The sequence below is a fragment of the Coenobita brevimanus genome, chromosome 26 (genome assembly GCF_032717465.1).
Source record: "Coenobita brevimanus isolate Jiangsu-jjx chromosome 26, ASM3271746v2, whole genome shotgun sequence".
Lineage (NCBI taxonomy): Eukaryota > Metazoa > Arthropoda > Malacostraca > Decapoda > Coenobitidae > Coenobita > Coenobita brevimanus.
Window position 1 is genome coordinate 16186660 of NC_136979.1, and position 17349 is coordinate 16204008.

General features: G+C 43.0%; 1 non-coding gene across 1 annotated transcript; it reads left to right on the top strand.

The window, feature by feature from the left end:
• Positions 1–15679: 15679 nt before the first annotated feature.
• LOC145394307 (5S ribosomal RNA) lies at positions 15680–15798 on the top strand. Its single transcript, XR_013896380.1, has one exon. It is a non-coding gene; the product is annotated as a 5S ribosomal RNA (ribosomal RNA).
• Positions 15799–17349: the final 1551 nt, after the last annotated feature.

The following is a 17349-nucleotide window of genomic DNA, read 5'->3' on the forward strand; positions in this document are numbered from 1 at the left end:
TTTCTCCTTTCTCTGAAATCTCCATTCTTGGAGATTTCAATGTTCACCACCACATTTGGCTCTCCTCTCCTTTCACGGATCCACCTGGTGAACAAGCCTACATCTTTTCTATCCTTAATGACCTAGAGCAGCTTGTACAGCACCCTACCCGTATCCCGGACTGCCTTGGAGAGAGCTCCAACATACTTGACCTCTTCCTCACAACTAATCCTTCTGCTTACTCTTAATCTTTTCTCTCCGTTGGGCTCCTCCGATCACAATCTTATTACCTTAACCTGTCCTATCACTCCGGTACGGCCTGTGAACCCTCCAGGGAAACGTCGTCTGTGGCATTTTGGAGCCGCAGACTGGGAGGCCCTCAGGCAGTACTTCTTTGATTTTCCCTGGAATGATTATTGCTTCCATGGCCGTGAGCCATCTGAGTGTGCCTTGCGCATTACGGAGGTTATTCTCTCGGGCATGGAAGCATACATTCCTTTCTCATATCCTTTGACTAACGCAAGAAAGCCTTGGTTTAATCACGCTTGTTCTAATGCTGTCCGCAACAAGGAGAGGGCCTACAAAAGGTACCGGAGCCAACCCACCCCTGAATCACATCATCTTTATGTTTCTGCCCGGAATCGTGCTAAGTCTGTTCTTCGCTCTACTAAAAATAATTTCATCCATACTAAATGCTCTCAACTCTCCAACTCGAATTCTTCCCGCTCCTTCTGGCATCTTGCCAAAAATCTTTCTAACAACTTTACCTCATCATCCTTCCCTCCTCTTTTCTACTCTGATGGTTCTGTAGCTATTTCTTCTACTGATAAAGCAGATCTCTTCGCACAGACTTTCTCCTCCAATTCTACCTTAGACGATTCCGGTGCTGTTCCTCCATCACTTCCCCCTTCTGACTTCCTCATGGCTGACATTAAAATTTCTTCAGTTGATGTATTTTCTGCCATCACTGGCCTCAGTACTAACAAGGCATATGGGCCTGATGGGGTCCCTCCTGTTGTTCTCAAGAACTGTGCTTCTGTGCTTACACCCTGCCTAGGCAAACTCTTTCGTCTTTGTCTGTCAACTTGTACCTTTCCTTCTTGCTGGAAGTTTGCTCTCATTCAGCCAGTCCCAAAGAAGGGTGACCACTCCCAACCCTCCAACTATCGTCCAATTGCTTTAACGTCCTGTATTTCAAAAGTTTTCGAGTCAATTCTTAATAGAAAAATTTTAAGGCATCTTTCCTATCACAACCTTCTTTCCGATCGTCAGTATGGGTTCCGTCAGGGACGCTCCACTGGCGATCTTCTCACCTACCTTTCAGACTCCTGGTCATCCTCCTTTCGGGACTTTGGTGAAAGCTTTGCCATTGCACTTGACATCTCAAAGGCTTTCGATCGAGTCTGGCATAAATCTTTAATTTCCAAACTGCCCTCCTACGGTTTCTATCCTTCTATCTGTGCCTTCATCGCTACCTTCCTTTCCGGTCGTTCTATAGCCGCTGTTGTAGACGGCCATCGTTCTTCTCCTAGATCTATCAACAGTGGTGTTCCTCAGGGCTCTGTCCTATCACCAACTCTCTTCCTTTTATTCATCAATGATCTTCTAAGCTGTACATCTAACCATATCCACTCATACGCTGATGACTCCACCCTTCACCTTTCCATTCGGTTCCCGCAACGCCTATCTCAACAGTTACTTCAACAAACAAGGGATGAGGCTATGGCACACCTAATGTCTGACTTGGCTCGTATCTCTGACTGGGGTAAAAATAATATGGTTGTCTTTAATGCATCTAAGACTCAGTTCTTACACCTATCAACCCGACAAAATCTTCCACAGGTATACCCACTAATGTTTAATAATATTCAGCTTAATCCTGCATCATCCTTGAACATGCTTGGGGTTTCATTTACTCGGGACTTATCTTGGAAAGATCATATTACATCTCTTGTACAATCTGCTTCCAAGAGATTGGGTGTGCTAAGCCGACTCCGCTCTTTCTTTACCCCTGCGCAATTGTTGACTCTATACAGGGGTTTTATCCGCCCCTGTGTGGAGTACAACTCTCATGTGTGGGGTGGCTCCCCACATACAGCTCTTCTCAATAGGGTGGAGTCAAAGGCTTTTCGTCTCATTAACTCTCCTCCTCTTACTGACTCCCTTCAACCTCTGTCTCTTCGCCGCACTGTTGCATCTTTATCTCTTTTCTATCGCTACTTTAATGGTCACTGCTCCTCTGAACTGTCTGCTTGCATTCCTCCACCTCTACGACGGGCGCGTAGCACCCGTCTGGCAGCAAACTCTCATCCTTTTTCTGTCCAACTCTCTAATGCAAGAGTTAACCGTTACTCCCAGTCTTTCATTTATGCAACAGGTCAGCTCTGGAACTGTCTCCCTCTGTCTGTATTTCCTGCTGCCTATGATCTCCAGTCTTTCAAACACAGTGTGTCCAGGCATCTCAAAATGATCGGATCTTGAATTTGGCTCTATATTGTATTTTGTTTTTCTCTTGGAGGGAACTGTTACTGCAGGCTCATGGCCTTTGGTTCCTTCTTCCTCGCATAAAAAAAAAAAAAAAAAATTAACGTAACTAACCTTCTTTGTTTTAGCTTTGGAAAATAAAAAAAACTTGGGAAAAGTTAATGTGCAACACAAAATTTAAATGGAACATTATTTGGACTAAAGTGAACACTGTGAAGAGAATGGACTTCTGTGTGTTATTGACTATGTTCAGTGCAAGACTTCAGGAAGAGTGTACTGCAAGTGCTTCAGGAAATCGTTCTTACTGTCAGAGTCCGAGAGGAGGCGGTTATTCATCGAGGTGGCCAGGGACTTGCTGTAAGTAGCCAGAATGTTTCATATTGTACTTTTTTCCATACTATACTAACCAGAATGTGTCATACTGTACTTTTTTCCATACTATACTTACCTCATGTATGTGCAGTAGGAATGTGTTTTTCAGAGTTAGGTTCGGTTAGAGTCCATAAGTACCAGAATGTTTATTAATGTATGAACATACTTCTAAACCCACATTTTATGTTTCTCTTGCATTTATTTCAGTCATTTATGTGCCTTATTGGTGTGATTTGGGTGATAAATAGGTGCTATGCATGTCCGGAGGGAGTTGTATAGGTGTTTCTCTGAGTTAGGGTCCATAAGTACAAGTCCATAAGCTGGGGCCCAATATCCGGACGAAACCAATATCCGAACCTACCGATGGCTCTATTGATCCGGATATTGGAGGGGTTACTGTACCTTACGTTGCTGAGAGTTTGGTAAACACTGCCGATTGTTCTTCCTCCTGTGCTTATAAAGAGCCGAGAGTTGCCACATCTCGCCAGTAAACTTGTGCTAAATAAATCCGTTTTCTACAATAAATTCCACAAAATATCAACGATAAATTGTGTATAGTTCCATTCTGCTTGATTTTTATAAAATCATATTTTCTGTATTTTCTGAAAAGAAAGAATTTCTCTTAAATGTCTGACAAAGATTTCTTTATAATATACAGTACAATGTTCGATATACAACCCGGAATGTCAGTGCATACTTTTACAGGTGACCACGAATGAAATGAATATAATTCTTTAATGTTGTAAAATGTACAGATTGCTAATACAACAAAAGAAGGCAGTGAGTCTTGCCACACACCTTCCTCGCGTTAGCGCTTCCGGATGCCAAACACCTATACTTGAAGGACTAACAACATTCTGAAGCATGGCGACAGCCATCTTTATATGTGAAAATCTCATGATCATTATTACTATTATTATTATTATACGTATGAGGCCACCATGCCGGCAACCAGATCAGATTGGCCTACCTGACTTCTACCCCAAGCATGACCAATGCTTTTTGAGTGAATCATGACTGTAGAATTGATGCTGGGTGTCATCAACCAGATCTGGATACAGCTTTTTGTGCAGGTCCTGCAGCTGACAGTCAAAATGGGGTATGGTCGGCAGAACACAGCGATACAAGTCCACACGTCTCCTCCTCAAGTTGCTATAAGAGGGCAGGGTAGGTTAATGCCAAAAAATGGCTTGTATTTTACTACTCCCATCATCCGACAACCTGTCTCTTGTGCCCCACCCCTTCCTGAATTTATGGCCTCAAGTGTATGTATGGTCTTCCACTCTCTGGGTGGTAGGTGTGGGGCTGGCTGCTTGGGCTTAAGAGATAAGCAGCATGGCAGCGGGTACAACTTGGTTTCTCTGATCTCGCCTATCAAACTCAGGATGGTGACGAACAACCAAAAAACAAAGATTTAAATCTCCTCTTGCCTGGAACAACATACCTGGATTAAATGTAAGCGCCTGATTTTTTAAAGCACTCATACCAAGGGTTACAAGAGGACCAGCATAAACATAAAAATCTACATTATGCTGGGTACCGTTAAAAGAAACTGGTATGTTTGTTACACACTGCCACAACTGGTGCAGTTTATTCATAAACGGGAAGCTGCATGGAATCGGTGGATATACTACTTCAAACTTTAGTCCCAGTTGTCTGGCAACGTGTAATGGTATTAAATTACGAGAACATCCACTATCAATGTAACAATTAAACACTTTACTACAAATCTTTACTGGTCTTCGATAGATACCAATACTGATTGTAGGTTTAGTCTCTGGCATTCTCAGTGACAACGTTGGACATGACTCACACATGTTAAATACACAACAACATGATTTGAGAAACTCCATGTCCAAGAGGGCAAGGGGCACAGTAACCTTCCTGTCCACATAAATATCCACAGCAACACTTACTGGACCACTTACCGACTGGAACACCATGTCGACATTTGTATACAAAAGACCTTTAATCATGAGATCCTTTAGATGCAAGACTTCTGCTAAACCATAAAGTTCTAGAAATTTTCCCGAGACTGTAGTCACCAAACATCCTGTCTCTACCCTAGACGGAACACACACATCTTTTATCTTTACACTAATATCTAGGGATAGGGAGTACGCTGATTCGTTCCAAACCAAAAGAACTTGGTTGTATGCCATTATTCATAAACACAGACGTGTAATTTTTGCAATGTAAAATAACGCGACCTCCAACTATAACATATAAGGTAAGCTGCCATGGGGAAATGTTTGACAAATGAACTTGGAAATAACTAAATGTTAAAAGGTAGCGAGAGAACCAACACACTAATTACCTTACGTTGCTGAGAGTTCGGTAAAAACTGCCGATTGTCCTTCCTCCTGTGCTAATAAAGAGCCGAGAGTTGCCACATCTCGCCAGTAAACTTGTGCTAAATAAATCCGTTTTCTATAATAAATTCCACAAAATATCAATGATAAATTGTGTATAGTATTATCCTGCTTGATTTTTTTAATATCATATTTTGTGTATTTTCTGACAAGAAAGAATTTCTCTTAAATGACTGACAAAGATTTCTTTATGACGTACAGTACAATGTTCGATATACAACCCGGAATGTCAGTGAGTACTTTTACAGGTGACTACGAATGAACTGAATATAAATCTTTAATGTTGTAAAAGGTACAGATCGCTAATACAACAAAAGAAGGCAGTGAGTCTTGCCACACACCTTCCTCGCGTTAGCGCTTCCGGATGACAAACACCCATACTTGAAGGACTAACAACAATCTGAAGCATGACGACAGCCATCTTTATATGTGAAAATCTCATCATTATCATTACTATTATTATTTTACGTATGAGGCCACCATGCCGGCAACAAGTTGGGATTGGCCTACATGACTTCTACCCCTAGCACGACCAATGCTTCTTGGCCGAATCATAACTGTAGAATTGATACTGGGTGTCACCAACCAGATCTGGATACAGCTTTTTGTGCAGGTCCTCCAGCTGACAGTCGAAATGGGGTATGGTCGGCAGAACACAGCGATACAAGTCCACACGTCTCCTCCTCATGTTGCCATAGTGGGGCAGGGTTGGTTAATGCCAAAAAATGGATTATATTTTACTACTCCCATCATCCGACAATCTGTCTCTTGTGCCCCACCCCTTCCTGAATTTATGGCCTCAAGTGTATGTATGGTCTTCCACTCTCTGGGTGGTAGGTGTGGGGCTGGCTGCTGGGGCTTAAGAGATAAGCAGCATGGCAGCGGGTACAGCATGGTTTCTCTGATCTCGCCTATCAAACTCAGGATGGTGACGAACAACCAAAAAACAAAGATTTAAATCTCCTCCAAAGAAAAGTTGCCTGGAACAAAGTACCTGGCTCAAATGTAAGCACTTGATTTTCTAAAGCACTCATACCAAGGGTTACAAGAGGACCAGAATAAAAAAAATCTACATTAAGCTGGGTACCATTAAAAGAAACTGGTACGTTTGTTACACACTGCCACAATTGGTACAGTTTATTCATAAACGGGAAGCTGCATGGAATCGGTGGATATACTACTTCAAACTTTAGTCCCAGTTGTCTGGCAACGTGTAATGGTATTAAATTAAGAGAACATCCACTATCAATGTAACAATTAAACACTTTATTACAAATCTTTACTGGTCTTCGATATATACCAATACTGATTGTAGGTTTAGTCTCTGGCATTCTCAGTGACAACGTTGGACATGACTCACACATGTTAAATACACAACAACATGATTTGAGAAAGTCCATGCCCAAGAGCGCAAGGGGCACAGTAACCTTCCTGTCCACATAAATATCCACAGCAACACTTACTGGACCACTTACTGACTGGAACACCATGTTGACATTTGTATACAAAAGATCTTTAATCATGAGATCCTTTAGATGCAAGACTTCTGCTAAACCATAAAGTTCTAGAAATTTTCCAGAGACTATAGTCACCAAACATCCTGTGTCTACCCTAGACGGAACACAACATCTTTTATCTTTACACGAACATCTAGGGATAGGGAGTACGCTGATTCGTTCCAAACCAAAGGAACTTGGTAGTATGTCATTATTCATGAAACACGGACGTGTAATTTTTGCAATGTAAAATAACGCGACCCCCAACTATAACATATAATGTACGCTCCCGTGGGGAAATGTTTGACAAATGAACTTCGAAATAACTAAATGTTAAAAGGTAGCGAGAGAACCAACACACTAATTACCTTACGTTGCTGAGAGTTCGGTAAACACTGCCAATTGTTCTTCCTCCTGTGCTTATAAAGAGCCGAGAGTTGCCACATCTCGCCAGTAAACTTGTGCTAAATAAGTCCGTTTTCTACAATAAATTCCACAAAATATCAACGATAAATTGTGTATAGTATTATCCTGCTTGATTTTTTTATATCATATTTTGTGTATTTTCTGACAAGAAAAAATTTCTCTTAAATGACTGACAAAGATTTCTTTATAACGTACAGTACAATGTTCGATATACAACCCGGAATGTCAGTGCATACTTTTACAGGTGACCACGAATGAACTGAATATAAATCTTTAATGTTGTAAAAGGTACAGATCGCTAATACAACAAAAGAAGGCAGCGAGTCTTGCCACACACCTTCCTCACGTTAGCGCTTCCGGATGACAAACACCCATACTTGAAGGACTAACAACATTCTGAAGCATGGCGACAGTCATCTTTATATGTGAAAATCTCATCATTATCATTACTATTATTATTTTACGTATGAGGCCACCATGCCGGAAACAAGTTGGGATTGGCCTACATGACTTCTACCCCTAGCACGACCAATGCTTTTTGGCCGAATCATAACTGTAGAATTGATACTGGGTGTCACCAACCAGATCTGGATACAGCTTTTTGTGCAGGTCCTCCAGCTGACAGTCGAAATGGGGTATGGTCGGCAGAACACAGTGATACAAGTCCACACGTCTCCTCCTCAAGTTGCTATAATAGGGCAGGGTAGGTTAATGGCAAAAAATGGCTTGTATTTTACCACTCCCATCATCCGACAACCTGTCTCTTGTGCCCCACCCCTTCCTGAATTTATGGCCTCAAGTGTATGTATGGTCTTCCACTCTCTGGGTGGTAGGTGTGGGGCTGGCTGCTGGGGCTTAAGAGATAAGCAGCATGGCAGCGGGTACAGCATGGTTTCTCTGATCTCGCCTATCAAACTCAGGATGGTGACGAACAACCAAAAAACAAAGATTTAAATCTCCTCCAAAGAAAAGTTGCCTGGAACAAAATCTATCTATCTATCTATAGCCCGACGCCCTAATCCCGCAAAGGGTGGCCGCAGACAAAATGCCTCCAAGTCACTCTGTCACCCACCATTTGACTACCCTCCCCCCAGCTCACCCCCCCCTCCCTCATATATCTCTCAACTCCATCCCTCCATCTCATCCTCGGTCTACCCCTCCCTCTCCCTCCCTCCACCTCACCTACATACACCCTCTTAGTCAGTCTTTCATTCTCCATTCTCTCCACATGTCCAAACCACCTCAGTGTATTTCTTCTAATCTTCTCAACCACATCCACATCTACCCCACAACGTTCCTTCACTTCTTCATTCGTCAACCTGTCCCTCCACGTCACTCCACATGCTCCTCTCAAGTAACTCATTTCCACTGCTCTCACTCTTGACTTGTTCCCCTCTTGCAAGGTCCACGCCTCGCTTCCATACGTCAGGGTAGGGATCACAATGCCATCATGCAGTGACTTCTTAACTTCCATACTCACCTCCCTATTTCTCATCACTGCTTTCAGTGTACCAACAACCTTCCTTCCCTGCTGTACCCTTTCACACACTTCATCCCCCAAAGTTCCATCCTTACTCATCACACTACCCAAGTACTTGAATGCACTCACATTCTCCATATCCTCACCATCCAATCTCACTGCACACTCTGTGACTTCATTCCTCTCAAACACCATAACTTTACTTTTGTTTACATTAACTGTCAGCTTCCTCCTCCTACACACTGTCCCAAATTCATTCACTAAACCTTGCAACTCCCATTCATCTTCACTCAACAATACTGTATCATCAGCAAACAGCAACACCGGAAGCTTCCAAATCTCACCCTCATTCATTAGGGCCAGCCCCACATCCACTGCCCTACCTTGCACCTCCTTTACAACCCCATCCATATATATATTAAACAGCCATGGAGACATCACACACCCCTGTTTCAGTCCCACATTGAGATCAAAGAACTCACTCAGCTCACCATCCACTCGCACCGTAGCCCTAGCTCCCTCGTACATACTCTTCACAGCACTCAACAATTTCCCCTCCACTCCATATATTCTTAATACCTTCCATATACCTTGCCTATCTATTCTGTCATAAGCTTTCTCCAAGTCCATGAAGGCAGCATACACTTTCCTTCCCTTCTCTAGATACTTCTCTACTAAACATCTTAGAACAAATATCTGATCTACACACCCTTTTCCCTTCCTAAATCCCCCTTGTTCTTCTCCAACTAGCTCCTCTGTCATATGCCTAACCCTATCAATGAGTATTCTACCATATATTTTACCAGTCACACTAAGAAGGCAAATACCCCTATGGTTACCACATACTTCTCTCTCTCCTTTTCCTTTGTACAGAGGAACAATTATACCTGATTTCCAGTCCTCTGGAACCCTTCCCTCTTCCCAAGCCAATCTACACAACTTCCATATCCACTCCACAACAATCTCACCCCCGTACCTCAGCATTTCACCACACACTCCATCAATTCCTGGGGCCTTTCCCAACTTAATCTTCTTCATCACTTCCACTACTTCCGCCCTACTGATCTCTTCCTCCCTCCTCTCATCTCTTCTTCTCCCAGCCATTCCCCAACCACTTATACTCACACTACTCTCACTCTCTACATTCAACAAATCCTCAAAGTGCTCATTCCATCTCCTCAATTTCTCTCTCTTCTCCACCAACAATCTATTATTCCTATCTTTCACTCCCCTATTATTTCCCCTTTCACAGTGCCTTACTTTCTTTACCTCCTTCCAAAACAATTTCTTACTCTCCCTCCATTTCACGCTCAGATTCCTCCCAAACTCTTCATCCACTTTCTTCTTACTCTCCTTCACCAGTCTCTTAACCTCCCTTCTCCTGCTCACATATACCTCTCTCTTCTCTCTCTCATCTTCTCCCCTACCTCTACTCGCCAACCATTCACCATATGCCTTCTTCTTTTGTTCCACAGCTCGTTTCACCTCATCATTCCACCATGCTGTCCCTTGCACACCCTTGCATCTCCTCCTCACTCCACAAACCGCCTCACACACTGCACCTATCTCTTCTGTGAATATCTTACATACGTCTTCCACCCCTTCCATCTGCTCTAGCTCATACCTTCCCAATCTTTCTTCCATTATGCTCTTATACTCTGTAATTTTCTCACTATCTTGCAATTTCTCCACTCTTCTCACAGGAGCTGCTTCCTCCTGTCTTCCCCTTCGCCTCCTCAACCACTTTCTTTGCATCTTTACCTTGGCCATCACTAAGTGATGGTCCGAGACTCCATTCCCCCACCCTCTCCACACTCTTGCATCCAACACTTGTCTTCTCATTCGCTCATCCACACACGTAGTCTATCATTGCCTTTCGTTCAACAAGTTCACCATCCATCCTCCTCATTACTCTCCATGTATACCGGTGGATCATCTTATGACGAAAGTAGGTGTTGGCTATTGCCAACCCCTTACCAGCACAGATGTCCACCAAAGCACTACCATTCCCATCTACGTCAGCTGGCACACCCCACTGACCAACCACTCCATCCACTCGTACATTCCCAACTTTGCCATTCATGTCTCCAATCAACAGCACTCTCTCGCTCCTCTCAAACTTGTCCATACATGCTTCAACTCTCGCCCAAAACTCATCTTTCACTCTTGCCACTCGATCCTCTGTTGGAGCATACACACATACAATCGCCCATGCTTGTATACCTACTTTCATCCTCACCCATACAATCCTTGCACCCACTGTTCCATACTCTCTTATATTCTCCTTCCACTTCTTGCTTATCATCAGACATACTCCCTCTCTTGCCCTCTCATTCTCACTGACACCCGCACATACAGTGCTCGTCAGAAGTATTCAGCGTTGTCCGCCGGGCGCGCAATACTTATGGCCCAAAAAGAATCACCCATTTTTAGGGGTAAGAATTGAGCCACAAGTTTGAGCTCCGAGCATGACGTCACGGTAGCCTGGGGCCTTCTGACGCGCTGGTTGGTTCCCGCCTCAGTCGCCCACGGGCTGCCTGAGAGAGAGGAACTCCGCCGAGTGTCCCTCTCAAATTGCGCCATTTTTTACCGAGTGTCCCGCAGTGTTTTGGCCTTCAAAACTTTGTTATGGCACCTACCCGTGAACTATCGAGTGAAATCATATCCCAGATCATTGCTCTAAAGGAGGCAGGCCACCAGACAAAGGAAATTAGTGAATTGGTTGGTGTGGCACGATCGACAGTGCGTCGTTGGTGTGCGAGGTTTCGGGAGGAAAACAGTGGTGAAGTTCCCACAAAGAAACCGAGGTCTGGTAGGCCTAGGAAAACTTCCCCAAGGTCTGTTAATGTTTTAAAACGTGCAGTGGAGTTTAATCCTCGTGCGAGTGCAAGGAAAATTAAGGAGAGCAACCCAGAAGTGTTTGGTGAGGTGTCAGTGAGAACAGTGTCTCGTAGGGTGCATGAGCTTGGTTACACAAGTCACAGGCCTGTGAAAAAGCCTCTTCTCTCTAGCAGCCAGAGAATTCGTAGGCTTGCCTTTGCTAATAAATATCTAAATTGGGGTGAGGAGCAATGGTTGTCAGTGTTGTGGTCTGATGAGGCAACGTTTAGTGTTACCTGTAACAGAGGAGCATGCAAAGGTAGTGACCCACTTGACCCACGGTATGTAGAAAGCACAGTTAAACATCCTGATTCACTCATAGTATGGGGTTGTTTTTCAGGGAAGGGTTTGGGGAAGCTTGTTGTACTTCCCAAGAACCTCAGAGTGAATCAGGATGTTTACCTGGAGCTTCTGTGTGATCATTTACCAGACTCCTTCGAGCTAACAGGTGCACGAGTGTTTCAGCAGGACGGTGCACCTGCTCACAAGGCCAAATCGGTCACCAATTGGCTTCGTGACTGCGAGGTATCATTCATGACAGACTGGCCAGGAAATAGCCCAGACCTCAACCCGATTGAAAACCTCTGGTACCTCGTAGTAAAGAAGAGTCTCCAAGGGAAGGACGTGAGCTCTCTATCTAAGCTGGAAGCCGCCATTCGTGACTCCTGGGACAAAATACCGCTCCAGCACCTCAGGAGCCTCGCCCTTTCACTTCCAAGACGTCTCAGGTCCGTGAAGAAACGTAAAGGCTACCCTACGAAGCACTAAAGGTTAATAAAATGCACTATTTATATGTTTTTTCAATGTTGAAAGGTTTGTTTCTCAGGAGGGACGCAGGGCGCTCCATACTTCTGACGAGCACTGTATACCTACACCATATTCCCATTCTCTCACCCTTTCACCTTTCCATTTAGTTTCAGTCAATCCACATATATCCACTTTTGCATCCTCAAGCACCTGAACAATCTCTCTCTCTTTCACTTCATCATTCACTCCTCTCACATTCCACGTTCCCACCCTAAGAATGTCCTTTGTCCGTTCCTTAGTCGTCAACGTATGGTCCGTCCGGGTCCGAGGCGCTTTATTCGCTTTTTTAGTTAGTTCTTTTTACAGGGTGGGGCACTAACCCACCACCAACCCTTTTAGTCGCCTCGTACGACAAGCAGGGATACTGGGGGAGTATTCTTGAAACCCCCCTACCCCCAGGGGAACAAAATACCTGGCTCAAATGTAAGCATTTCATTTTCTAAAGCACTCATACCAAGGGTTACAAGAGTACCAGTATAAACATAAAAATCTACATTAAGCTGGTTACCATTAAAAGAAACTGGTACGTTTGTTACACACTGCCACAACTGGTACAGTTTATTCATAAACGGGAAGCTGCATGGAATTGGTGGATATACTACTTCAAACTTTAGTCCCAGTTGTCTGGCAACGTGTAATGGTATTAAATTACGAGGACATCCACAATCAATGTAACAATTAAACACTTTATTACAAATCTTTACTGGTCTTCGATAGATACCAATACCGGTACTGATTGCAGGTTTAGTCTCTGGCATTCTCAGTGATAACGTTGGACATGACTCACGCATGTTAAATACACAACAACATGATTTGAGAAAGTCCATGCCCAAGAGCGCAAGAGGCACAGTAACCTTCCTGTCCACATAAATATCCACAGCAACACTTACTGGACCACTTACTGACTGGAACACCATGTCGACATTTGTATACAAAAGACCTTTAATCACGAGATCCTTTAGATGCAAGACTTCTGCTAAACCATAAAGTTCTAGAAATTTTCCAGAGACTATAGTCACCAAACATCCTGTGTCTACCTTAAACGGAACACACACATCTTTTATCTTTACACGAACATCTAGGGATAGGGAGTACGCTGATTCGTTCCAAACCAAAGGAACTTGGTAGTATGCCATTATTCATAAACACGGACGTGTAATTTTTGCAATGTAAAATAACGTGACCTCCAACTATAACATATAAGGTAAGCTGCTGTGGGGAAATGTTTGACAAATGAACTTGGAAATAACTAAATGTTAAAAGGTAGCGAGAGAACCCACACACAACTCACCTTACGTTGCTGAAAGTTCGGTAAACACTGCGGATTGTTCCTCCTCCTGTGCTTATAAAGAGCCGAGAGTTGCCACATCTCGCCAGTAAACTTGTGCTAAATAAATCCGTTTTCTACAATAAATTCCACAAAATATCAACGATAAATTGTGTATAGTATTATCCTGCTTGATTTTTTTATATCATATTTTGTGTATTTTCTGACAAGAAAAAATTTCTCTTAAATGACTGACAAAGATTTCTTTATAACGAACAGTACAATGTTCGATATACAACCCGGAATGTCAGTGCGTACTTTTACAGGTGACCCCGAATGAACTGAATATAAATCTTTAATGTTGTAAAAGGTACAGATCGCTAATACAACAAAAGAAGGCAGTGAGTCTTGCCACACACCTTCCTCACGTTAGCGCTTCCGGATGACAAACACCCATACTTGAAGGACTAACAACATTCTGAAGCATGGCAACAGCCATACTTATATGTGAAAATCTCATCATTATCATGACTATTATTATTTTACGTATGAGGCCACCATGCCGGCAACAAATTGGGATTGGCCTACATGACTTCTACCCCTAGCACGACCAATGCTTTTTGGCCGAATCATAACTGTAGAATTGATACTGGGTGTCACCAACCAAATCTGGATACAGCTTTTTGTGCAGGTCCTCCAGCTGACAGTCGAAATGGGGTATGGTCGGCAGAACACAGCGATACAAGTCCACACGTCTCCTCCTTGTGTTGCCATAGTGGGGTAAGGTTGGTTAATGCCAAAAAATGGCTTGTATTTTACTACTCTTATCATCCGACAACCTGTCTCTTGTGCCCCACCCCTTCCTGAATTTATGGCCTCAAGTGTATGTATGGTCTTCCACTCTCTGGGTGGTAGGTGTGGGGCTGGCTGCTGGGGCTTAAGAGATAAGCAGCATGGCAGCGGGTACAGCATGGTTTCTCTGATCTCGCCTATCAAACTCAGGATGGTGACGAACAACCAAAAAACAAAGATTTAAATCTCCTCCAAAGAAAAGTTGCCTGGAACAAAATACCTGGCTCAAATGTAAGCGTTTGATTTTCTAAAGCACTCATACCAAGGGTTACAAGAGGACCAGAATAAACATAAAAATCTACATTAAGCTGGGTACCGTTAAAAGAAACTGGAACGTTTGTTACACACTGCCACAACTGGTACAGTTTATTCATAAACGGGAAGCTGCATGGAATCGGTGGATATACTACTTCAAACTTTAGTCCCTGTTGTCTGGCAACGTGTAATGGTATTAAATTAAGAGAACATCCACTATCAATGTAACAATTAAACACTTTATTACAAATCTTTACTGGTCTTCGATAGATACCAATACTGATTGTAGGTTTAGTCTCTGGCATTCTCAGTGACAACGTTGGACATGACTCACGTATGTTAAATACACAACAACATGATTTGAGAAAGTCCATGCCCAAGAGCGCAAGGGGCACAGTAACCTTCCTGTCCACATAAATATCCACAGCAACACTTACTGACTGGAACACCATGTTGACATTTGTATACAAAAGACCTTTAATCACGAGATCCTTTAGATGCAAGACTTCTGCTAAACCATAAAGTTCTAGAAATTTTCCAGAGACTATAGTCACCAAACATCCTGTGTCTACCCCAGACGGAAAACACACATCTTTTATCTTTACACGAACATCTAGGGATAGGGAGTACGCTGATTCGTTCCAAACCAAAGGAACTTGGTAGTATGCCATTATTCATAAACACGGACGTGTAATTTTTGCAAAGTAAAATAACGCGACCTCCAACTATAACATAAAAGGTAAGCTGCCGTGGGGAAATGTTTGACAAATGAACTTGGAAATAACTAAATGTTAAAAGGTAGCGAGAGAACCAACACACTAATTACCTTACGTTGCTGAGAGTTCGGTAAATACTGCCGATTGTTCTTCCTCCTGTGCTTTTAAAGAGCCGAGAGTTGCCACATCTCGCCAATAAACTTGTGCTAAATAAATCCGTCTTCTATAATATATTCCACAAAATATCAACGATAAACTGTGTATAGTTTTATCCTGCTTGATTTTATTAATATCATAACGGCCATACCACGTTGAGTACACCACTTCCCGTCCGATCAGTGAAGTTAAGCAACGTTGGGTCTGGTTAGTACTTGGATGGGTGACCGCCTGGGAACACCAGATGCTGTTGGCATCCCTACGTCGTGGGGTTGGTGGAGGATTAGTGCCCCTCCCTGTAAAACAATTAACTCTAAGCCCTTGGCCAGCCCGTCTGGGATACATGGCGTCTGGCAATGAATGAATGAATATGTATTTTCTGACAAGAAAGAATTTCTCGTAAATGACTGACAAAGATTTCTTTATAACGTACAGTACAATGTTCGATATACAACCCGGAATGTCAGTGCATACTTTTACAGGTGACCACGAATGAACTGAATATAAATCTTTAATGTTGTAAAAGGTACAGATCGCTAATACAACAAAAGAAGGCAGTGAGTCTTGCCACACACCTTCCTCACGTTAGCACTTCCGGATGACAAACACCCATACTTGAAGAACTAACAACATTCTGAAGCATGGCGACAGCCATCTTTATATGTGAAAATCTCATCATTATCATTACTATTATTATTTTATGTATGAGGCCACCATGCCGGCAACAAGTTGGGATTGGCCTACATGACTTCTACCCCTAGCACGACCAATGCTTTTTGGCCGAATCATAACTGTAGAATTGATACTGGGTGTCGCCAACCAGATCTGGATACAGCTTTTTGTGCAGGTCCTCCAGCTGACAGTCGAAATGGGGTATGGTCGGCAGAACACAACGATACAAGTCCACACGCCTCCTCCTCAAGTTGCTATAATAGGGCAGGGTAGTTAATACCAAAAAATGGCTTGTATTTTACTACTGCCATCATCCGACAACCTGTCTCTTGTGCCCCACCCTTTCTTGAATTTATGGCCTCAAGTGTATGTATGGTCTTCCACTCTCTGGGTGGTAGGTGTGGGGCTGGCTGCTGGGGCTTAAGAGATAAGCAGCATGGCAGCGGGTACAGCGTGGTTTCTCTGATCTCGCCTATCAAACTCAGGATGGTGACGAACAACCAAAAAACAAAGATTTAAATCTCCTCCAAAGAAAAGTTGCCTGGAACAAAATATCTGGCTCAAATGTAAGCGTCTGATTTTCTAAAGCACTCATACCAAGGATTACAAGAGTACCTGTATAAACATAAAAATCTACATTAAGCTGGGTACCGTTAAAAGAAACTGGTACGTTTGTTACACACTGCCACAACTGGTACAGTTTATTCATAAACGGGAAGCTGCATGGAAGCGGTGGATATACTACTTCAAACTTTAGTCCCAGTTGTCTGGCAACGTGTAATGGTATTAAATTAAAAGGACTTCCACTATCAATGGAACAACTAAACACTTTATTACAAATCTTTACTGGTCTTCGATAGATACCAATACTGATTGTAGGTTTAGTCTCTGGCATTCTCAGTGACAACGTTGGACATGACTCACACATGTTAAATACACAACCACATGATTTGAGAAAGTCCATGCCCAAGAGCGCAATGGGCTCAGTAACTTTCCTGTCCACATAAATATCCACAGCAACACTTACTGGACCACTTACTGACTGGAACACCATGTCGACATTTGTACACAAAAGACCTTTAATCAAGTGATCCTTTTGATGCAAGACTTCTGCTAAACCATAAAGTTCTAGAAA